The 24528-nt window shown below is 42.5% G+C and overlaps 1 long non-coding RNA gene across 2 annotated transcripts in view; it reads left to right on the forward strand.

Moving 5' to 3' along the window:
• LOC113624870 (uncharacterized) overlaps positions 1–24528 on the forward strand; it is a 174820-nt gene that overhangs the window by 82545 nt on the left and 67747 nt on the right. For both annotated transcript variants that reach the window (XR_003434498.1, XR_003434497.1), the window contains exon 3: positions 8263–8507. This is a non-coding gene — a long non-coding RNA (uncharacterized LOC113624870). The remainder of the gene's footprint in view (positions 1–8262; positions 8508–24528) is intronic.

The following is a 24528-nucleotide window of genomic DNA, read 5'->3' on the forward strand; positions in this document are numbered from 1 at the left end:
TGTTTCTTCTTTTGTCAGTTTTGGTAAGTTAGTATTTTTAAAAGTATTTTTAAATATGAATTTGTCCATTTCATCTAAATTATCAAATTTATTGATCTAAAGTTATTTATATCATCTTATCTTTTTGATACCTGTGATATCTGTAGTGGTGTCCCTTTTTCATTTCTTATATTGATAATTTGTCCCCTCTTTTCTTTCTACAGTCTTACTGGGGTTTTTATGAATTTTGTTTGTTTTGTTTTATTTTCTCAAAGAACAAACTTTTGGCTTTATTGTATTTTCTACTGTAGGGATTGACAAAATATGGCTCATGGGTCAAATCTAACCCATTACCTGTTTTTGTAAATATAGTTTTATTGTAACACAGCTATTTCCATTCATTTGTGTATTGTCTATGCCTGTTTTTGGATTACAGTGGCAGAGTTGAGTAGTTGTGACATATCTTATGGCCCACAAAATTTTAAATACTTACCATTTGTCCCTTTATAGAAAAAATTTACTGACTTCTCCTCTATTATTTTTATGTCTATTTTATTGATTTTTGTCCTTATCTTCATTATTACTCTCATATCCTTTCTTTTAGTTTAATTTGCTGCTCTTTTTCAAGCTTGTTGAGATGGATCCTTAGATCATTCATTTTCATCCTTAGATTTTCATTTAACTATTGTATTTTCTCTAACTGCAAGTTAGGTATATCCCACAAGTTTTTATATGTCATATTTTTATTACTGTTCTATTGAAAATGTTTTCTTATTTTCCATTGTGATTTCTTATTTAACTTTATTAATTGATTTTCAGGCTTTTGGGGAGTTTTAAAATTGTGTTTCTGTTGTAGTTATTGTTATTGATTTTTAGATTAATTCCACTGTGGTCAGAGAATAGACTCTGATTTTAATTCTTTAAAATTTGTTGAGATTTGTTTTATGACCCAGTATATGCTTTATTTTGGTAACTTCTATATGTACCTAAAAATAATGTGTATTTGGGCTTCCCTGGTGGTGCAGTGGCTGAGAATCTGCCTGCCAATGCAGGGAGACATGGGCTCGAGCCCTGGTCCAGGAAGATCCCACGTGCCGTGGAACAACTAAGCCCATGCACCATGACTGCTGAGCCTGCTCTCTAGAGCCTGTGAGCCACAACTGCTGAAGGCTGTGTGCCTGGAGCCTGTGCTCCACAGCAGGAGAAGCTGCTGCAATGAGAGGCCCATGTACCACAACAGAGTAGGCCCTGGTCACCTCAACTAGAGAAAGCCCGCATGCAGCAACGAAGACCCAACACAGCCGAAAAGAAATAAATAAAATAAATAAATTTATTGAAAAAAACCAATAATGTGTATTCTACAGTCAGTGGGTCCTGTGTTAAGTTTTTAATCATGTTGTTCTAATTTTCTATAGATTATTTTCTGCTTCTTCTTTGAGCTATTGAGAGAGGTGTGTTAGAGCTGTGCATTGCAATTGGGAATTGGTTTATTACTCCTTTAGTTTTGTTAGTTTTTACTATATTTGAGTCTGTGTTATGAAATCTTTGTTGAATTGACCTTTTTATCTTTACCGAAAGTTTCTCTTTTATATGTAGTAATACTTCTTGCCTTAAAATCTGTTTTGTCTGTCATTAGTATATCTACACCAGCCTTTTTTTCTTGTTTATGTCTGTATGTTTTCCTACCAACTTTTCTGTGTCCTTATATTTAAGGTATGTCTATTATAAATAACATGTGGTTGGGTTTTAAAAAAATCCATTCTGACAGTCTATGCCTATTATTTGGAATAGTTTGTTATAATTCATGTAATTATTGCTAAGTTTTATTCAAATCCACTATACTGTTTGTTTTTTGTTTGTTTCATCTATTTTTTGGTCCTTTCACCTGACATACTGTCTTCTTTTGGATTTGAAAAGTATCTTTTTTGTTTAGTTTTCCCTTTGTTAATTAAATATTCTTTTTCTAATATTTTTCTGATTATCCTAGAGGTTACATCATGCTTCCTTGACTTATACTCAACCTTAAATTAGGATTGTTATCACTTACTAAAAAAAGAAAATATCTTATAACACTATAACTGAATTTACCCTCCTATCTCTTTTGCTACTGTTCTGGGATATTTTAATTCCATATATATTTTAAGTGCCACAAGATATTATTAATATTGTTTTAAGCAGTCATTATTAATTTAAATTTACCCATCTATCTACTCTTTCCATTGCTCTTTATTCTTTTCTGCATTATTATGCTTTCATTGAGGGTCATTTTCCTCCTATCTGAAGAGTGCCCTTCAGCATTTCCTAGTGTAGGTCTGTTTGGGATAAATTCTTTCAGTTTTTGTTAAAATGACTATTTATTTTGCTTTAATTTTTGACGGATGTTTTCTCTGGGTGTGGAATTCTAGCTCTGCAATCATTTACTTTAAGAATTTTAAAGGTGCCACTCTTTTGTCTTTTTTATTGTTTCCATTGAATAAGTCATCTTACTGTTGTTGCTTTGAAGGTAAAGTGTCTTTTTTTTTTTTCCTGTATTTAAGGTTGTCTTTGTCTTTGTTTTCAGCAGTTTTGTTATGTTTGGTTTTCTTTAATTTATCCAGCTTGTGTTCATAATGATTCTTGAATCTGTGGCTTCATTTCTTTCAGTTTGGGGAAAATTTCTGCCAGTATTTCTTCAAATATTGCTTATTACCCATTATCTCTCTCTTTCCTACTTTTTAAAAAAGTAGTGTCCTATCTTTTGCTCATGTTTGTTTTGTATTTTAAAGTCTTATATCTGTTTGTGCTTCATTCTAAATATTTAGACTGATTTATCTTCCAGTTAATTAGTTCTCCCTTCTGTGACTAGTCTATTGTTTAACTGATCTATTGAATTCATGATATAATGATTGTATTTCGTAGATTCCAATGCTCTGGTAAAATTATCAAATTTTTTAATCTGTTTTTTGAACATATTAGTGATAGCTTTTCAAGATAACTTTTGATTTTTTTATAACTTCAAATTTACAGAAAACTTGTAGGAATAGTGGAAAGCATTACTGTATATCTTCTAACTAGATTCACCAATTTTTTACATTTTTGTCCTCATTTACTTTATCATCTTCCCCTCCATGCACATGTATTATCCCCCCACCCACCCAACGCACACACATTATTTCTTTCTGAACCATTTGGCAAGATGTTGCAGATGTCATCCTTCTTTATTCCTAAATTCTTCAGTTTGTATCTACTAAAAACAAGGAATTTCTCTTATACAACTAAAGTACAACTTCAAAATTAGAAAGTTTAATATTGATACAATACCGTTACCTGATCTACAGTCTAAATTACAATTTTATCAATTATTCCAATAATGTCCCTTCTAGCAACATCTTTTTCCCAGTCTAGTGTGTAATCTAGGATCATACATTGCATTTAGTTGTCATGTTTGTTTTGTCTCCTTTAATTGAAACAATTCTTCTTTATCTGTCTCTCATGATCTTGATATTTTTGAATAGTACAGAACAATTACTTTGTAGAATGTTCTTTAATTTTGGTTTCTCTGGTGTTTCATCATGATTAGATTCAGATATTGCATGGTTGGCAGAAATAACACAAAAGTGATACTGTGTCCTTCACAGTCCATCATATCAGGAGGCATTTGATGTTCATTTGCTTCATTATTAGTGATATTAACTTTGATAACTTGAATAAGGAGCTATCTTACCAGTATGAGCCAACATAAACGTACCATTATTAATTTGTAGTGAGTAAATAATTTGTGGGGAAATAGTTTGAGACAGTGCAAATAATCTGCTCCTCACCAAACCTGTACCCAGTATATTTTAGCATCTGTCAATGATTGTTGACTGAATCAATTATTACTATGATATTTGCAAAATGATGATTTTCTAACTCCATTATCCTTTCTACATTTATTACTGAGCATACTTATGTAAGGGATAACTTTCCTTCACCCCCCTTTATTAATTTGGTAGATTTAATTCTTATTTAATTCAAAAGGTTATAATGCATTGATCTCATTTTGAAATTTGATGCTCAAATGTTTCAAATTTGGCCGTTGGGAACTCACTCAAGCAGGCTCCATGAACTTAAAAAAATTTTTTTTAATTAATTAATTTATTTTTGGCTGCGTTGGGTCTTTGTTGCTGCGTGCGGGCTTTCTCTAGCTGTGGTGAGCGGGGGCTACTCTTCGTTGCGGTGCGCGGGCTTCTCATTGCTGTAGCTTCTCTTGCTGTGGAGCACAGGCTCTAGGCGCGCGGGCTTCAGTAGTTGTGGCTCGTGGGCTTAGTTGCTCCACGGCATGTGGGATATTCCCGAACCAGGGCTGAAACCCATGTGCCCTGCATTGGCAGGTGGATTCTTAACTACTGCGCCACCAGGGAAGTCCCTCCCATGAACTTTTAACATGCCCATAATTCTTTGAACATTTCTTTACTTTCTGGCACAGTAAGATATTCCAGGATCATCTTTTACTTTATCTGTCCCATCATTAGAATCAGTTGTTTTCTTTAAGGAGCCCTGGTTCCTTTTTGTGGAGATGGGTATTTACAAACTAAGATCTGGGTGCTAAGTGTGCTGATTTTCTACTGGAGTGCCATTATGTCTAGGCTCAGCTGGGCTAGGAAATCTTTATCTCTGCCTCTAATCGAGGAGTTCATATTGATGCTCCCAGATCTAATCTAACACCAGAAGGTTCATTTTAGTCTTTTTCCTTTCCATATTTGTACATCCTTTTTCCAAGTGACAAACTTGGCTCACATTATCCTCAGTATATTTACTCACTTGCCCAGGCTTAGATTCACAGAAAGTGTTTCAGAATTGCTAACCCTACCACTATAAAAAATCATACTGACTAACCAGTGTTCAATACTTGTTAAAAGATTTTTGTTTTCAAACTGTGGGTATATAATGAAAACTCTGTATTCAAAAGTAATTATTTTTCCCTCAGTGTTATTCATTTGAATTATAGGCTTATTCGTTTATATTCCATTTTTGGTTTCTTTCCCCTCCATCTCTGTTAATTTAACTTCATCATCTTCATCATCATCATTATTTTATGTATGTAAAGCATTAACATGCTTCCAAAACTCAAAATTACACAGAAATCTATAGTAAGAGGAGGGTCACTTCCCCTTTCTCACCCCCTGCACCTTAATGCACCCTTATTAGTTTCTGGCTCATTCTTCCTGAGTTTCTTTTTTTTAAAATACAAATAAATATATTTATATTATCTTATTTCCTCTTCTTTCTTACACAAACGTATCATACTATATATACCCTTTGGCACTTTGCTTTTATTGATTGACAGCAAATATATCCTGGAAATCACTCCATATCACATCTTCTATAGTTTTTATTTACAGTTGCATAATATACCATTGTGTGAATATACCATAGCTCATTCAACCAATCTCCTAAGTGTGTTTTTTCCCAGTATTTTTCAGTCACAAATAGTGATGTACTTTGTTCGTATGTTTTTTTTGTTTTGTTTTGTTTGTTTGTACATTCTTGAAGGTGTATCTTCAAGGTAAATGCTTAGATGCAATTCAAAAGGTAAACTCACTTGTGGTTTGTTACATATTGTCAAATTCTCCTCCCATAAAGGTGGGGGGACATTCCCACCATTAATGTATAAAACTCTCTTTCCTCATGGCTATGTCAAGAGAATGTGCTATCAAGCTTTGTAATTTTTATCACATATAATCATTGAGAAATGGTATCTCAGCATAGTTATAATTTGCAGTTATAATTTCCATTATAACTGAAGTTGTCCATCTTTTCATATGTTTAAAGGTCATTTAAAATCTTTATTTGTGAATTGTCTGTCTGTGACTTTTGTTTATTTTTCTATTGGGTTTTTGATCTTTTTCCTCCTTCAGTTTTAGAGTTCTTTATGTGTTGGGCCTTTTATCTGTGATGTATATTATTCATAGTTATTTTTAAATCTGTGTGAGTCTGTGGGACTCTTTTTATTTTATTTTATTAAAAAAAAATTCCTCTGTTCCTCTTTCCTGGTTGGCCTGGTATTTTGAAACTCAGAGTCTGGGGTCTTTGCCCTCCTCCCTGGCAGCTCTAAAAGCTCATTTTTGGGTTCTCAGTGCAATGAGACTCCTGTTTCCTCCTGAGATTTTAGTCGTGTACAGTTGCTTCTGCTGGTTTCTTTGTTTTCTCTGAGCATGTGCAGCTTGTGAGTCAGCAAAGTCCTTGAGGGGAATCTGCCCTATTAGGCTCACTTCTCTGCAGCTCACTTTCTCCAGGATGTTGGCCTTTCAGTTCTTGTCAACTCTTCCAACACAGCAAGACCACTGCAAGCTGTAGGTTGCTGTTACCTCTTCAGCCTTTATTCCCCATGTGGTGAATTGGCAAGTGCCCTGATGAGAAACAGCAGAGGCCAGTGTGTTACCCTGTCCCTGGGGGTACAGATTGTAGAGTCCTGCTGCTGTGATTTTTTTCCTCCAATGATCAAACAGCTCTTCTTTTATGTTTCATCTAGCTCCTGTAGTTGTTCTCAGACAGAGAGGTTATCCTGATACCGGTTATTCCATCATAGCTGGTATTCCATTCCAGTCATCTTTCCACTTAGCACATTTCATTAAATTTGTATGGAAATGAGAGAACACAGTCAAATTGACAAAGCATTTTAAAATTGACAAGGAAATTGGCCTGCTCGTACACTGCTGTGGAGGGTATGAATTGGTACCACCTTTCTGGAGGGCATTAATTTATATCAAGATCCGTAACAACTCACTTACCCTTTGACCCAGCAATTCTGCTTCTAAGTACTTATCCTAAGAAGATGATCGTGGATGTGTGCGAAGGTTTATCAAAATTCTCAATATGCAGCAAAAGAATATTTGAGAAATTTTGGTGCTTCAATATAATGGAATATAACAGAATCCAGCACTGCAAGTGATAGAAGAGAATATTTAAGCATATTTAGACACTCTCTCTATTTAACGTTAGAGAGTATTGTTAAGCACAGGAGATTACAAAACAACATGAGCAGTACGGTCCTATTTAAGAATGTGTACGTAGATACATAAATATAAGACTGGAATAATGCTCACAGAAGTGTCAATAGCTGGTATTGTTGGGTTGTTGGGGTTTTTTTCCCCTTTGTGCATAATCTAAACATTTTCCATAGGACATTACTTTTGTTCTAAAAGAAAACTAATGCACTTAAAAGAAAAAAACCTTAGAGTTGATAGGCCCAATTGATAATATTTTCTGGTAAACTTTATACTGTTTACCCAAACTCTATCTTTATGCCCTTGGTGATGTTACAGATTTTGTCAGAAACAGTACCCTCCTTGAAATACTTTGTGGAATAGAGCACCCCCATACAAATATACTTTAAATTCCTACTAGTCAAATTCAAACAAAGGCTTCACTTGCTTCTGTCAATGTGTGCCAAAGCCTTTTAAAATAAGGAGTCCTTTTAAAAAGTAAGGGGCTTCCCTGGTGGCACAGTGGTTAAGAATCCACCTGCCAGTGCAGGGGACACGGGTTTGATCCCTGGTCCGGGAAGATCTGCGGAGCAACCAAGCCTGTGCGTCACAACTACTGAGTCTGCTCTCTAAAGCCCGCGAGCCACAGCTACTGAGCCCATGTGCCACAACTACTGAAGCTCACATGCCTAGAGCCTGTGCTCCGCAACAAGAGAAGCCACCGCAATGAGAAGCCTGCGCACCACAAGGAAGAGTAGCCCCCCCGCTCGCCGCAGCTAGAGAAAGCCCGTGCGTAGCAACGAAGACCCAACGCAGCCAAAAATAAATAAATAAATAGGTTTGTGCAAGGACCTGGATTATCAGGGAAGATTTATTTCCTAGCAGAAAAAAAAAATCTAATTTCCTTTTTTAAAAATTTAATTAATTTATTTTTGGCTGCATTGGGTCTTGGTTGCTGCGCTTGGGCTTTCTCTAGTTGTGGCGAGCGGGGGCTGCTTTTCATTGCGGTGCTCAGGCTTCTCAGTGCGGTGGCTTCTCTTGCTGTGGAGCATGGGCTCTAGGCACGTGGGCTTCAGTAGTTGTGGCTCGTGGGCTCAGTAGTTGTGGCTTACGGGCCTAGTTGCTCTGTGGCATGTGGGATCTTCCCAGACCAGGGCTCGAACCCGTGTCCCATGCATTGGCAGGCAGATTCCTAACCACTGCACCACCAGGGAAGTCCCCTCTAATTTCGTTTTGAAACCAGTGGCCAAAATGTAATGCAATTGCTTTTGTAAAACTAAAATCAAGATTTCTGGAGACCATTCTTTCTTATCCCTTATTGCTTTTTTTCATGAAGGTACTCTCCAAGGCAGCAATTACCAGCCACGACCTTTTGGGTTTTGAGGCTGCTTCCTAGGAATGTCCGTTCCTTGGCTACATCATCAGAGAATCAGAGAGTTGAGGATTGCCACCAGCACCACGAGGCCTATGGGTACTTCTTGCTCATCCAGACGAGGTGGCAGACAATGACCAGTACGGCCGTGGGAACAATGCTGTGTACTACAGCTACTTAGGCACGATTATCAACCCGTACCCGATGAGGTAGGTGTGGGTTTTGCAGCCGCCATCCTCATGTCACCCCTCTGGCATGCTCTCTGGTGGGAGTTCATGCAGGGGATTCCTCTAGTGTTTCTGCTAGTACACCTCCTTTGTTGAGCCAGATTATTCTGGAGAACAGCAGGACCGATAGGTTAGTGAGGATAGTGTCCTGCTGCTTCTGCAGTTGCAGGTGTTTGTCTGTCTTGGTCCTTTGCACTAAATTGTCAGTAAAGGTGCAAGCTTTGAGTCTCAATTAAACAACTACACAACAAGCTACATAATATTCAAACCCTGAAGTTTGAGCAGACAGTAACTTCAGCCCTCAAGACCTTTTTGTGAGAAAAGCAGCTGCTTCCCCCACCAAGGGCGCATAAGGGGGAGGAGAGAGAGTAAAGATGTTTATGATAGCCTCTGAATGCCGTGACGACACAGTTGCCATCGGAGGTGTGTTTGCAAGATTGGTTACTGTACGTTTGGTTAATATAATTGTCTGTGTGAAAGATTGAGCTGCACAGAGAGATCTGTGTAAATCCCAGCTCCACCTTGCATTAACTGTGCAGTTTGGATCAAATTATTTAACCTATTGCATCTTTTGTAAAAATAACTTGCATTTATTGAGAGCTCTCTCTTTGTTTGGCACTGTAAAGCCTTTACACAGCCTTTCTTGTTTAATCCTAAAACAACTTGATGAGAGAGTAGCAGATTGTTGGTCCACTGCCCAAACCTCCTTGCCTGTAACTTTCGGGGCACACTGGTCTGACCATCCGCTGTCAGCACCAGCATTTCTTTGCCTAAGGACTTCCTCTGGCCACCAGAGCCGCTTTGGCCGGGCAGGCCAGAAGTGCAAGGAATCAATGTTCCCCAAAAGCAACCTTCAGTCACTGACTGATGGGAGTTAGTGTATGAATACCCCAGCTTCCTTACCTCTTGGATGAGATAACTCTGAGCTGCACACTGTAATACAGGCTCCCAGCCTTCCCTAGTGGGATTAGGCTCCAGGTCCCAGAGTGGTAGCTTTCAAAAATGGAGATAAAATTTACGTAACACAAAACCTACTATTTTATCCATTTTAAGTGTACAATTCGGTGGCTCTTAGTATATTCGCAATGTTGTGTAGCCATCACCACTACCTAATTCCAGAACATTTCCATCACCCCCCAAAAGAAGCCCCCTACCTGTTAATAGTCACTCAGTTCCCCTCTCCTCCCATCCTCTGGCAACCTTTCTGTCTCTATAGATGTGTCAATTCTGGACATTTCGTATAAATGGAATCATAGTATATATAATCCTTTGTGTCTGGCTTCTTTCACTCAGCATGATGTTTTCAGGGTTGGTCCACGTTGCAGCTTGTGTTTTTCTTATGGCCAAATACTATTCTGTTGTATGGATAAGCCATATTTTGTTTACTCATTTGTCATTTGATGGACATTTGGGTTGTTCCCACTTTTTGGCTATTATGAATAATGCTGCTATAAATATTTGTATACAAGTTTTTGTGTGGACATGTGTTCAGTTCTTTTGGGTGTGTACCTAGAGTGGAATTGCTTGAGTCATATGGTAACTTTATATTTAACTTTTTGAGTAACCATCAACAGTAACCATCACTGTTTTCCACAGTGACTGTGCCATTTATATTCCTACCAGCCGTGTCTGAGGATTTCAGTTTCTCCACAACTTGTAATTATTTATCTGTTTGCTTATCGTCATCCTGGTGTGTATGAAGTGGTATCTCATTTTGATTTTCATTTGCATTTCCCTGATGACTAATGATGTTGAGCATCTTTTCACATGCTTATTGGTCTTTGGTACATCTTCTTTGGAAACATACCTATTCAAATCCTTTCTCCATTTTTCAACTGGGTTATTTGTATTTTTATTGTTAGGTTGTAAGAGTTCTTTATATATTCTGGATACTAGACCCTTATCATAGAATATGATTTACAAATACTTTCCCCTGGAGATCCAGATGGTGGAGTAGAGGGAGGTGGAGCTCACTCCCTCCCACAAATAAATCAAAAATACGTCTACATGTGGAACAATTCTCACAGAATACCTACTGAAAGCTGGCAGAAGATTTCATACAAGCAAAGGTGCAAGAAAAGATCCTCATGTCACTGGGTAGGATGAAGGGAAAAGGGAGAAGAAGACAAATACTTTCTCCCATTCTGTAGGTTTTTCCACTTTCTTGCTAGTGTCCTTTGACACACACAAGCTTTTAATTTTGATGACAGTGGTAACTTTTTGAATAGCAAATGCTTTATTGGCTACTTTCCCTTCCTGTCCCTTCCTCATTTCTGCAGGAGCACTTCACCTAAAAGAAGTACCTTATAGTTCTCACATTGCATATTTACTGTGTGAGGGAAATTAAATTTTTTTTTCTTCGAAAGGATGTGTTTTCACTTGAAGAGTGCCTCATTCTCTTGGATGCTATGTGGTCCTGAATTGTCACACTAATTTTACTTTTTGTGCACCTGTCAGTGATTCCTCTAGAAGTAGCTTGTACTTGCTTACTTATGAATAATAAACCGTCTTTTTCAGCACTCATGATAGCTTTTAGGAGAATGTGTGCTTTATACTTTGAAATCCACAGCAGGAGGTAAAAACAGTATTTGAGGCTATTTGTAATTTCACATCATTTGTCATAGGGAAACTTGACAATGAATTTTCCCAGTTCGCTCCAGGGCTACTTACTCTTTTCTAAGGAAGGATCAGCCTTGTAATTTCTTTGGATTGACTCTCAGTTGTATTGCAGTTGAGACCTAGTGGTGTGTCTTAGTCAGTTTGGGCTGCTATAATAGAAATTTAAACTGTAAACCACTGTAAATTGGTGGTTTAAACAATAGAAATTTACTTCTCACCATTCTGGAAGCTGGGAAGCCCAGATCAGGGTACCAGCATGGTTGAGTTCTGGGGAGGGCCCTCTTCTTGGTTTGCAGACAGCTGCCTTCTTGCTGTATCCTCACATGGCCGAGGGAAGAGAAATCGAGCCACCCTCATGACCTCTTCTAAATCTGATTACCTCCCAAAGACTCTACCTCCTAATACCATTCCATCAAAGGGTAGGGTTTCAATATATGATCTGGGGGGAACAGAGACATGTGTGCAGTCCACAACATGGCTTTTGTGACTTTTGAAGTCTTCCATTTGTAAATGGGGCTTCTAGAAAGTCAATGTGCAGTTAATGATTGAGTCCTTTATCCAGTGGAGGTTGTGTCTGTGTGGTCTCAGTTTGTTGTAAACCGTTTCATCCAAGGTCTGCTTCTGCCAATTTTGGGGGTAGGGTTGGGGGTTGGCAGCATGTAAGGAAGAATTTCTGCCAGAATAGTGTCCTGTTTCATGTAGAATCCTCCAGGTATTACACATTGACTCCAAAACTGTGAAAATACCCTAACTATTGTGGTCAGGGACTTCCTGATCATGACAAAAAAATGAGTTAACCTTTATACGTTTTCTAAGAGATCTGAGGATTGTTTAATAGGTTGCTCACTGACTGTCAAAAGGCAAGCCAGCAGCATATAGAGGCGTGAGGACACTGAGAAGACCAGCCAGGGAGAGGCAGCCTCATTTCACCAGTGTGGGCCAATGTGAGGAAGGCAGCTGGTCAGGTGGAAGCAATGCATCCCGGCCTGGCTTGCACACTCGCCTCCTTCCACTTGGCTTTCTAAGGATAGGTGGCACTGTACAGGTGCCAAACACCATGGGATAATCAATGAGCAACATCCTTGTCTAGAAGATTCCCTCTTTGGGGGGGCGGGGGTTTCTCTGGTCGAGGGAACCAGGGAGTAATGGAGGGCGTGGCAGGGGAGGGAGAGAAAGACAGCAGAAGAGGCCACGGACTGCCCAAAGTTCCCATCACTTTGACACGCGGAAGGGGTTAAGTCATTCTCGAACAGTTTATCGCTCACCAATTGTAATTAAATATGTTTATATTAAATTATGTTCTGTAATTAATGTAAAATCCTTTAGCCTATGCTGTTATTAGAACCAGATGCTGAAGTACCAACAATATTTCAACATGACTGTGCTGCCTCGCCAGCTGTCTAACTGTAATTACTTTAATCTCAGCTTGTTATCTAATTATCACCTTTGTAAAGGGAAAAGTACTCTCTAATGCTTACTGATTGTTTCAGATGATGATGAAGAGCGGGGAACAGCTGTCAGAGATCGTGGGCCCTGCTTATCACAAAGAAGGAACTTATCCTGAGATCTGTTCTGGGCCAAACTGCTGAAAAAAGATGTCCCAGGCAGGAACTGGGGACTAGTCAGTAAGGGGAGACAGTTGGTGTGGTAGTTAAGGGTCTGGCCCCTGTGGATAAACTGTCAGGTGACATCTGCCTCCTCCAGTGATGGCTGGGGGACAAGTTACTTAGTCTGTTTAAGACTTAGTTGCCTCGTCTGTAACATGGAGACAGTAATAATACTAAAATCTACCTCGAGGATTCCTGGGGAGATTAAATGAGATAAAACATATGAAGCCATAGCAGTGCCTGACAAAATGTCCATACTTAGTAAATGTTAACTATTTTTTCTTTTTGAAAAAAATCAATGTTGGTTTTCCACATTTCCATCTAAGCCAAATCTGAAACAACTGAAATGGGTATCTAAATGCCAGCGGCTTGGCACTACCAGTTGGTTTTCCAAATTATCTTTAAGTCTGTCCTTTGGGGACTGAAATTCACCTTTGCATTGCTTATTCAAAAATGGTTCACCCAACCAGTGTAGATAAGTATTGTCAGGAAAATCTCTTGAGGGGGAATAAACCATTTTGGAGTATTCTTCAGTACTTTATGCATGTACTTTCATGTCAGCAGTTGATGTGGTAACTGTAGTTCATTCCAAAATAATCATTAAAGCAGATTCTCTTAGGATGTTTATTGAGCTTCTAATATCCTCCAAGCTTTACCTCTCAGGGCTGCACTCCCATCAGAGGGGAGCTGGCAGCCTCTCTCTGCTGTGGAATAGCACGTCCATCTCCCCAGTTAGACTGTGAGCCCCTTGAGGGCAGGAGAGGGCCTTCATCATTCTTTTGTATCCTGAGAAGATTGCCCCGCCTGGCATGTATTTTGTCCTCCCTCAATACATATTCCTGAAAGAACTGAACAAAATAACGCATCCTCAGACCATCCTGATCCCCCAGGGTTTTTCCTTTCCCAATGGCACGAAGAAGCACTACCTCTCGGAGCCGTGGGGCAGGTCTCAGTCCCCCATGACTGTTCCTGCATCCTCGTTCCAGGAAAACAAAAGGCAGGCCTGCAGGGAGACTGGTCAGAGCGCTCAGCTGGGGCTGACCGTCATGGTGACGTGTCAGCTCTGTGTGGTTTAGCAGTGAGAGGGGCAGGAGGGCTGAGCTGGCGCATCCTGAGGCATTCCCCCTGAGGAGGGCAGGGCAGTGGGCCTTTAATGTCAGGGATGCCCGGGTGCAAAGAGGGCTGCTTTGCGAGACGGGCTCCTGCTGTTCATCAAAAGAAAAGAATTGTCCCGAACTCCCCATAAACTCCGTTCAGTAGAAGGCACACACCCAGCTCTGGAGTTACTCTTTGTTACAGTATATTTGGCTATTGAAGGAAATATCCTAAAGTGAGAGAAATAACTGAGCAGCAGAGACCTTAAATCTCTGCCTGAGCCTCATGGCCCATCACTCCTCTCATGGTCCCTTTCTCTCCTGCGGTGGTAAACCACCTGTGGTTCCTCGCCAGCAGCGTGTTGACGCTGTGCCTTCAGTTCGGCTGTTGCCTCTACCTGGAATGCCCCTGCTCCTGTTCTTCAACAGTCCAACCCTCCCAGCTACCCTCAGAAATTGGATGTGTGCCCATTCTCTGTATCCCCATAGCATTCTGGCTTTTCTCCATCAGAGGTCCACACACTTTTCAGTAAACGGCCAGATATGAAATATCTTTGGCTTGGTGGGCCGTGGGTCTCCGTAGCAACTACGAGGCTCTGCTGTTGTGGTAGGAAAGCAGCCATAGACGACATGTAAATGAACGCGTGTCTGCGCTCCAAGAAACCTTTATCGTCTCTCCCTGCTTCTTTCACTTCTCCGTGCTCTTGTCCTTTTACAGGTCAAGTCACTCTTGTCGCTGCTTCGTCATGGATTGTTAAGGCATCGTTACTGAGTTTTTCCTGTTGTGATGACGTGTCACCCTGATCTGAACTCCTCAAGCTATGAACTGTAATGTCTTAGCCTTGGTTTCCCCACAACGCAGAGCTGAGATAAGCTCTTGCATACACGTAGTCTGTTGTATTAGAAATGGATCCCAAGGAGGTAGAGTGGGACCTAGGAGGAGTGAACTAGAAGGAAGGCCAACCCAACGTTACTGAGCTGATCAGCAGTGTGGGCAACAGCAGCTGTATTCCACTGAGATCCCGAAGAGCTGTGTAGAATGGGCCTCAGAATTCTCTGCCCACAGGACAGAAATAGGAGCATTTATCCACTGGCTCCATCCCTCACTGGTCAAGGTTTGCCCCATGGGGTGTTAGGTCCCTCCCTCTTCCAAGTGTGTGCATGCGTCAGAATCATTGAGCAGATTTCTGCAACCTTAGGGCAGAAAGCGAGAGACTCTCCACGCTGTCCAGGCAAGGTGCTGCCAGGTCACACCTGAGCACCAGCGTGGCCGGTTGCTGTAGCGATGGCTGGAATACAAAATGGGGCACCAGAGGAGGTGAGGCAGCCTGGTAGAGGCGTCCAGTACGTATACTGTACATTTTCCTTTGCCCAGTGCAGTAAGTTGTACTTGCTGAGAAGCAGTGGTTAAGAGGGCAGCTCTTGGTACCAGACTGCCCAGGTTTTGATCCTGGTTCTACTCCTTACTGATTGTGTAATCTCAGGCAACCTGCTTAGGCCTCTGTTCTTCATTCTCTCCTCTCTGGAGTGGGGATAATACTACTTACCGCAAAGGCTGCCGTGAGGTACAAAGTGCTTAGAAAAGGGCCCACGTTACATGCTCAGCCAGTGTTTGCTACTGATAGGTACTTAGTAAATACTAGAGGATTTTTAACAGTGGGCTTTTTTAAGTCAATGCTTCTGTCTTTGTTTATTTCTTAATGTTTTAATAAATATATTTAATAAAGTACTCCTTTCCAAAGGAGTATTGAAATACTGAAATACCTCAACAAATAAAAAGCATTAAATAAATCTTTTTCACTAGAAATAGAAAATAAGAAAGAAAAAGACACAAAACATCAACCTAATTCTACGACTGAGTATAACATTAACCTCTGAGCTTCCTGGCACCCAAGGAAACAAGGGGAGCCAGATGAGCTGCATAGTTCTCATTATCTGATAAAAGAAAACATATTATTTCTTCCAGAAAAACAAACTTTTTTCTCTCAAATTAAATTCTAAAGGGAATTTACAGGAATTTACTAAGGAGGCTTGAGCAACAAAACCAGAAGGATGTAAATAGCCTGGAAGAGAGACTTCATCTGTTGTGAGCCTTACTAGTGCTTGCCATATGTGGGTACTCAATGAATGAATGAAAAATGGGAATGAAAAATGGGCGTATTTTCCTAAGAGCTGGCGTCCTGCCTCTGATGACAGGTGTAAAAGCGTGACTCTAATGGCAAGGTTTGGAGCCAGCGTGGAGGTCAGAGGTGAGCGGGTCGGCCCCTGGGGGTGTGTTTGGGGGACTGGGGAGCAGGCGGTAGGTCTGTCAGCTGCCTGCTTGCTCAGGCTGCTGGCCTGACCCTGCCGGCCTCTACTGCTTCCACTTTCCAGATCTCCTTCCTTGGTCCCCTATCTCAGGCTTACTGGGCAGACTCTTTCTGCATCTTCTCCAAGGGGCAGGTGAAGACCGCCTTGCTGTGACCCTCCCAGCACGATGTTTGCCCTGCTGGGGTGGCCCTGGGCTGTCCCAGTCAGGCAGGCACCTCAGGGGCCTCTGCCTTTATTTCTCCTGCTGAGTTGCCTCTCCGAGACCCCATACAGGCCACTTGCCCTCTTGAGTACATTTGCATCTCAGGGTCTCTGTTAACATACAGTTTCTCCCTCAGCCTGAAGGCCTCAGTTAAAATATTATGATCTACCTCCTTGAGCCCATGGAAATCTCATTATAAATAGAGTAATCTCATTGGCGGGTGTGTTCTATCACGCACAGGCTTGGAAATGTATGGATTCAGTATGCCTGGGAAGTCGGGCTGTCAGATAAATACATTGTGTGAAAATTGGGGCTGGAGGTCACCAGTCTCCTGATACACAAATCTCCCTCTGAAAATCTCATTTCATTCAGACTATCAGTTAGATTAGAAATACCCTAATTATCCCACCAAAGTTAAATTACTTTACGTTAGGGTGATATAATGAACAACATAAAGAGGATATATACAACCAGTCATCTTGTTAGTCACAGCAAGGCCAGATCATACACTAAACGGACCTTGTTGACTATTGTAGCTAGTCCCTGTCTCACAAAAATAGGGTGAGGGAAAGAGGAAAATGAGAGAAGTTACCGGTTGTTCTTGTGGTGAGGGTTCCTGCTGCATTCCTCCACTGAGTTGCTAGAAGTTTCTCTGCAAAGGCACTGCCTCTGGTCATTAGGAGTGAGAGAGCTATGAAGGATCCACTGTGCTCTTGACTTATTAACCCCCATGGCACTGTGAGGCCTCATGACTTACAAGATAGGACCAGGTGTCCACTGCCCTTCCCTTTACTCCAGAATCCTTCCCAGCACCTGCCAAGTCATATGGCTCTGTTGCTAGGGTACACTTGTCCTCCCAGAAGGACTCACCTCTACCAGTTGCACTTGTTAAAGTAAATAACGCTAGCTCTGTCAAATGGAGGTCAGTGTGTGTGTGTGTGTGTGTGTGTGTGTGTGTGTGTGTGTGTGTGTGTGTGATGTTCTGTTCATGCAGTTACTCAAGAACCCACCTTGTGGCTTCGAGCCCCTGTAGATCAGATTTCTCAATAGCGGGATTATTGACATTTTGGGGCTGGGGGATTCTTTGTTCTGGAGGACTGTCCTGTGCACTGTAGGATGTTTAGCTGCATCTCTGGCTAAACAGTTAGATGCCAGTTAGACATCCTCCCAGGGTGGCAACCAAAAATGCCTCTACACGTTGCCAAATGTCCTCAGGGGAGGGGGACAAAATTGCCCTGGTGGAGAATCACTGAATAGACAGTGAGTGAAGGTTAAGTTTTAAAATTATTACCATTTTAAAGAGCATACACTTGAACTTCTCTCTTAGGCAGAGGATATATACATATAGTTGGGAAGAGATCACCGTGTGTGTGCTGATAACCCGCCATTGGCCTTGGTACCTTCGTGCTGGTTATTGTCAGTGTTGTTGTCTGTGTCAATGGGTAGTTTCACAGAGAGGTGAAGGAATGTGACAACATCACACCTTAAAATTGTGCTACTAGGTGATTCTGTAGGGGAAAGAGTTTGGGGGTTGCACACTGTGGTCCTGAATTCCTGAGTTGGCTGTGCCGTTGCCCTTGTGATTGTGGGGGACTCAGGTCACTGCCAGGATAGGTGAGACTCTGAGCACCTACTTTCCTTGATGGGAAACTCCACCCCGCCATCCCTTCTAATATGGCCACCATGCTGCAGCCAGAGAGACGTTTTCTAATGGCCCTCATCCCAGTTACAACTTTTCCATGGCATCCAATTTGCATTTCAAATAAAGACAAAACTCCTCTGCATGTCCTGAAAAGCCCTGCAGGGTCTCCCCTTTTTCAGGCTCCTTTGGTGCCTTGTTGCCCTCGCTCACCAAGCTTGGTGTATACTAGCCTTTTTTTCCAGTTCTCGTCAAGCCCCTGACCTCACTGGGCTTTGCCTGTGCTGTGCCCTCTGCCTTGAGGGTTTCCCTTCTCTCTTCTCTCGGCTCTTTCTGACCTGTTAGTTCTCAGCTGAAAGGTCACTTTCTCAGGGATGTATTCCGGATGCCCTGACCAGGTCTAATTCCCCTCTCCTGGGCTCTCTCTCGGGACCGCCCACAGTATCACATTGTCAGTGTTGCAGTTTTACATTCGTTGGAACAACTATTTGAAAGTGTCCTGTCTCTGTCATTTGTAATCACCACGAGAGCCGTGACTCATAGTTGTATCCCAGGGCCTGGCATAGTGCCTGGCACGTAGTAGGTGCTAATATCTTTTTCTTGCGTGAATGAATTAGAGATTTGGGCTGTCTGGAAATATTAGTCAATCAGGCTTGACACTGAAATGCAACCTGTTTGATTCGCTGTAGAGCTGCTGACTATTAGGAAATACGATTCCTACATTAAGCTCAAGGGGTACCCCCAAGAAAGCTAAGGTGGTTGGTGAAAATGGTGCGGCATTCGGCATAGCTTTCTCAGCCTGACTCAGTCATTTCTACTGGAAATCTCATTAGAGCTCAGAAACCCCATAGACTTCCAAAGCCTTTTACTTAAAATGTGTGTACCTGGGCAACCCATAGCCAGCTAGCAACCCCTAGGAGCCTGACTGTGTAGAAAGCACAGTTTGTGGGTAAATAGCCTGGGTAGGGGGAGGGATAGACTACTAATCATGTAGCAGTGACTCCAGTACTCTCAGTTCACTAATTCCCTTCCCAGGTTAAGGGATGGGGAGAGTAGTCTGTGTGTAGATGTCGAAGTCAGTCGGAGGAAGGTTTGGCAGCCCCACCAGAGCCTCAGTCTCTTACGATTCACAGCATGCGGCCACCTCTCAGCTCTGAACAGAGTGAGGTGTGAAGTCATTTGCAAAGCAGTGTCTATGAAATTCCGTTACACGGTGCTTTTCAGTTTAAGGGGAAAGACCTTTGCGGAAACTAATTTGCAGTTGCTTTAATCATGCAGCTCAGAGATGGCGCCCTTTCCCCATCACTGCAGCTAAAAGGGCTCACACAGGTTTGCAGATCTGGTGACCCTTTCCCCACCCCACCTCAGCTCCTGGATCCCATCTGTGGTTGTTGTACGTCCCCTAATTTTTGCAATTTTTTAGACCAAAAGGAAGCCATTGTACTTAGTCTTCCTGGTGAATGTAAATATTTTGGGATCAGAACCCATTTGAAAACACTGAGAGTCAAATCAAAGCAAATGAGATGTGCGCTAGGAAGGGGATCATCCCGGGGTTGTTTCCTCTCCCCTGCCAACCTCTCCTGCCTCCCAGAGGACTGCCTTTTGGGTTTCTTTGGTCCCTTATTCACTCACAGCCCTGGGGTTGTTCAAGACCGGGAGAAGGGCAGCCAGGAGTTATAGAAAGTGAAAAGCACCTGATAGGAGTCAGGAACTCTGGGTCCAGTCTCAGCTTTGCTGTTTAACAGATTTAGTGCCTTGGGAAATTCGTTTAACCTTTCTGGGTATCTCATTTATCAAATGAAGATAATTATACTTACCCTGAAGATCATATGAGGTTTGGGGGTAAGATCGGGTGACATCAAACATAAGCATGTGGGTCTGCTCACGGGGAGTTGGTGATACTGATTTATTCCAGGTTACTTACTGAAGAGTGGTTGCCTCAGTCAGAAGACCTCCTTGCTGACCAGAACCTCTCCAAGGTAAATTTAACAGCTGCTTTAAATCCCTTCAGGCTGAACCTTTATGGCCCCTGGAATCTCCTAGGGAAAATAGGAAGATTCCGGAAAGAATCAGGCACTAACTAACCCATTTTCAGTCATCAGCAATTAGCACAGATTTGTTTATCAGATAGGCATTGGCTTCTTGGGGAGAAGAATAAAGAGACTGGGATGTGGAGACAGGTGGGTGTTACAGGTGGGAAGTTTTATGGGGTTTTGGGGTCACATGGGGTGGCTGTGAATGTCTTTACAACACAGCGTTCTGATACTGTGCTCAACCCAGGCTTGGATAAGATAGGGTATAAGGGTGACAGGGAACACATCAGGTACTGGTTTATTTCATTTGTTAGTGAATATTAGTCATTCTTTTTGGCTGTTAGCAACTGAACACATTTCCTATAACTGCAGAAAACTCCTCTCTCCCAACACACACGTTTAGAAGCTGAAAATGCCAGGTACTTATTCTCCCAGCCTCCTTTGCGCCTAAGATGCTGGCATAGGACCCAGGCTTTGTCAATGCACCTGCCTCAGGCTGTGGATCAGCAGCTACTGATGTGTTGGTGTAGAGACTGCAGAATCCATTCTGGCCAAGATGGAGGACCAATGAGAGCTACATCCTGCTTGAGGTGGCAACCATGACAGTGACCCTGTGTCAGCGTCCAGAGTGTGTCCGGAGATAGTAGCCGTGGCAGAGTTTTCTTCGGGGACTCGTTCTGGGATGTGCTTTCAGGTGTTGTTCCTGGCAACATAAGCTTTAGATCCATTCTCCAGTCCTTCTCGAGCTCTGTGGGCTTTCCAAAATCCTTTCAGTAAATCCCTTTTCTTCCTAAATTCACCAGACTTCATTTCTGTGGGTTGCAATGAAAAATCCTGATTAACATACATATATAATATACTTAAATCCTGACAACCACCCTATGAGGTAATCTACCTATTGCTTGCATTTTATGAAAACGAGACTCAAGTGCAAGGGTGGGGGTCAGGCAAGCCTGAATTGCAGAGTAGATATTTCAAAGTAGGAGCATTGAACTTCAGCATTCAGGCTCTTTGTCCAGGGCAAGGTAAGTGTGAGTATGCTGAGAAGACCTCACTGGTCTACCTGCTGGGGGGACTGGAGCGTGGCCTGGCTGAACTGGTCAGGAGAAAGGAGCACTAGGAAACACGCCCCTGTGTCACCTCTGCTAATACACGAAGTTCACTGTCAACTACATGGGGACTATAGAAATGTATGGTACCACAAGAGCAGTAACTACAACCATGATGATGACCACGGTGTCTGGCTAGGGGCAGTAAAGGCCTGGGTTATTCCATGGCACATTCCACAAGTGCTGTGAAGCAGCCAGTAACTTCTGAGTCCTCTCCAGCTATATTTTGCAAGAGAACTCAATTCAGTCCCTACTACTGCAGTGGAAATGTCTGTCTCTTTCGTCTTCAGCCCAACAGCAAGAGATAAGAAGCACCGTGCGACTCCCTGCTTTGCTGAGGTGCCCAGTGGGGAAAAACAACTTCGATTCAAGGCACAGGATGGGTTTGTGTTACTCTGGAAGACTTGAAGAACTGCCTCTTTAGCTTGGCTTACCAAAACAATTTTCTTCTTTTTGAAGATTTTGGAGGTGGTTGTAGCTAATGCTGCAGGGTCTCCCTCTCTCCCTCCAGATCTTCCAAAATCCCCCCAGAACTTTGGAATTAAACACACACTTGTTAAACTTTATGACTGTGTGATAAAAGATTACAAAGCAGAGTTATAAGAAAGTAAACAGGTGACTACCAACCTCACCAGTCTGCAACCACAGCAGGGAGGAACTCTACGCATGAACTTGGTAGGGTAGGAATGGTTCATTCTAGTTGCCCATGAGCTTTGGAAGTAAAAAATTTTTCTTGAACTTTTTCAGTAAATGGATCCGGGGAAGGTATTTGTCTTGGAGTGTGTGTCGTTTTAAAATAATTCACAGTCAGAAAACATACTTGCTTCTCCCTCACTTTCCATTAGGAATTGAATTTCATTCCACCATTAGCCCGTAGGGTTTATTTCAAAAGAAATAAATGGCTTAATGTAAAAGCATTTACATTACATTACATTTAATGTAAAAGCAATGTAAAAGCATGGTTGATATCAGTGTAATACACGTGCCAAGCCCTCAGCTGGGCATTTAGGCTGATGGGAGGGTTCACAGCCTGCTGGCCAGTGAGGTGGTATGGACCCTTGGTCACACTTCCTCCCCCTGTGCCTGTGACCATGCTCCTTAATTGCTTAGAAGGATAAGAGATACAAGAGTAAAATAGTTAAGGAGCCACCTTGGGAAGAAGGGCTCCTGCGGCAAAGGAAAATTACTAAAAGAAATATACCGGTTATCTCCTGCTTCTGTAGCTCTTTTTCTTAGTCCTGCTGTTACTGGCAAAGGAAGCCCAATGGATTAAAAGTGGTGAAGGTTTGCTGCATTTCTAACATGCTTTGGAAGTTTTGTAATTGTGAGGAAGGAGTGGGCAATGGGAAGATCCTTATTCTTGTTCCTGTGTCGGGTGATGATTTACAAGTGCAAGTTCTGGAGCGGGAGGCTGGGGTGGAACTGTGGCATTTTGTAAGAAGGCCTTAGGGCTTCCCTGGTGGCGCAGTGGTTGAGAGTCTGCCTGCCTATGCAGGGGACACGGGTTCGTGCCCCGGTCCGGGAAGATCCCACATGCCGCGGAGCGGCTGGACCTGTGAGCCATGGCCGCTGGTCCGGAGCCTGTGCTCCGCAGCGGGAGGGGCCGCGACGGTGAGAGGCCCGCGTACCGCAAAAAAAAAAAAAAAAAAAAAAAATGTTACTGTAAAGTGGTTAAGCGTTTGAGAGTTAGGGGTGGTGTGTGGTCAAGAGGAGGCTTAGTGGGTTTTTTTGTATTATTGAGAAAATCATGAACATGTTTACTGCTGTGGACACAGTTGAGAGGGGGAGGTTGAATTATAAAAAAGAGAAGGGAAGACAAAATGAGAGTTCCCTGAGGAACAGGAGGGATGGGACTCAAAGCCCTGATAAAAATCCTGGCCGGGACGGGAGGAGGGACATTCCCATGGAGTCACAGGCTGGGTGCAGATGTCACCTAAAGTGGTTGGGTAGTGAAAGCTGAGAGAGTGCTCGCTCGTGTGCTGGCCTCCTTTCTTTCTGAAATAGAAGATCAAGTCATCTGCTGAGAGTGTGGGTTTGAGTGGACAGGGCAGGTCAGAGATTTGAGGAGAGTGAAGGAAGTTTAAATGTCAAGGTCAGAGACCATGAGTATGAGTTAATATTGGCTAGGCTGCTGTAACAGGAGACACCTTCCGCCGCCCCCCACCCCCACCTGCCAAATGCTGGGCTGAAACAAGAGAGAGGTTTATTTCTCTCTTACCAGCAGTCCAGGTTGGGGGTCTGCCGGGGAGCTCAGCAGTGTTGAGGGGAGAGCCAGCCAGATCGTGCAGGGCTTTGTTGGCCAAGGGAAAGACTTTGGATTTTATTCTAAGTGTGATTAAAGATACTGGAAGGGAAGGCAGTGGGTGGATATTGGGGAGGGCACCAGGGAACCCATGTCTTACTAATGCCTAGAAAGCTGAGGAAGTCTGGCAAAGTGGAAAAGGGCAGGGGGTCTGTCCACCTCTGCCCTGTGAGCACAGAGGAGCTGTGGGCTCCACCTGCACACCCCCAAATGTGTGGACCTGCTGGTGGAGAGAGGATAAGGTTTGACTTCACTCTGTCCTGAAGTCCTTCTTGCTTCTTGGATGTTCAGTTGCCCAGGGTGCTTTGCATTTTATGTTAGATCATCTCACACACGCACACGCACACATACACACACACACACACACACCACACTCAGATACACATACACTCATGCACTCCCACACCCGTATACATTGATTGGGCACAGGCTCTGGAATCAGGTAGATTTGGATTTAAACCCCAGCAATTGCACTTGCTAGCTGGGTGTCCTTTGAGCAGTGAATTAACCTCTTGGAGACGCCATTTCCTCCTCTATAAGATGGTGATATGACTAGAATACTCTTCATACACTTGTTGTGAAGAGCAAATTAGAGAAAGCACGTAAAGCATAGTTCCCGGCATATGCTAAGTGCTCAATAAATTACAGCTACCATTATTAAGCTTAATAAGTAGTAGCTGTCATGATCATTTACTTTTTTCTAAGAAATTTCCATTATCTATTAAAACAAAATGCCAAAATAACTCCAAAGGTGCATTTCCATTTCAAAAGATCTCTGTATCTTGAGCCAGCATTTCCCTTGCTCTCTGGGCCCGACCAGGCAGCCTGGAGTCTGGAGAGGAAGTCATGGGTGATGCTTTTCGATGGGAAACCACCTGTCCACCTTTTGCGTTCTCCTCAGAGAAATCTGTTGTCCCAGGAAATCTTTTCTTTGGATGGCAACTTGGCTGCTAAAATGAAGTCGGGCTTTTTTGTGTCTGCGCGCAGACTGGCTCCAGGGCTCTGCTGGGGGTGGGACAGCTTGTCATTAGCAGGTGATGGTGGAGCATCCTGCTGGCGGCCCCTCCTCCTCACAGAGCCACGGGAAA

This window comes from Aethalodelphis obliquidens, unplaced genomic scaffold, assembly GCF_003676395.1.
Source record: "Aethalodelphis obliquidens isolate GAN/ISIS:26980383/991018 unplaced genomic scaffold, ASM367639v1 scaffold14, whole genome shotgun sequence".
In the NCBI taxonomy this organism is placed as follows: domain Eukaryota; kingdom Metazoa; phylum Chordata; class Mammalia; order Artiodactyla; family Delphinidae; genus Aethalodelphis; species Aethalodelphis obliquidens.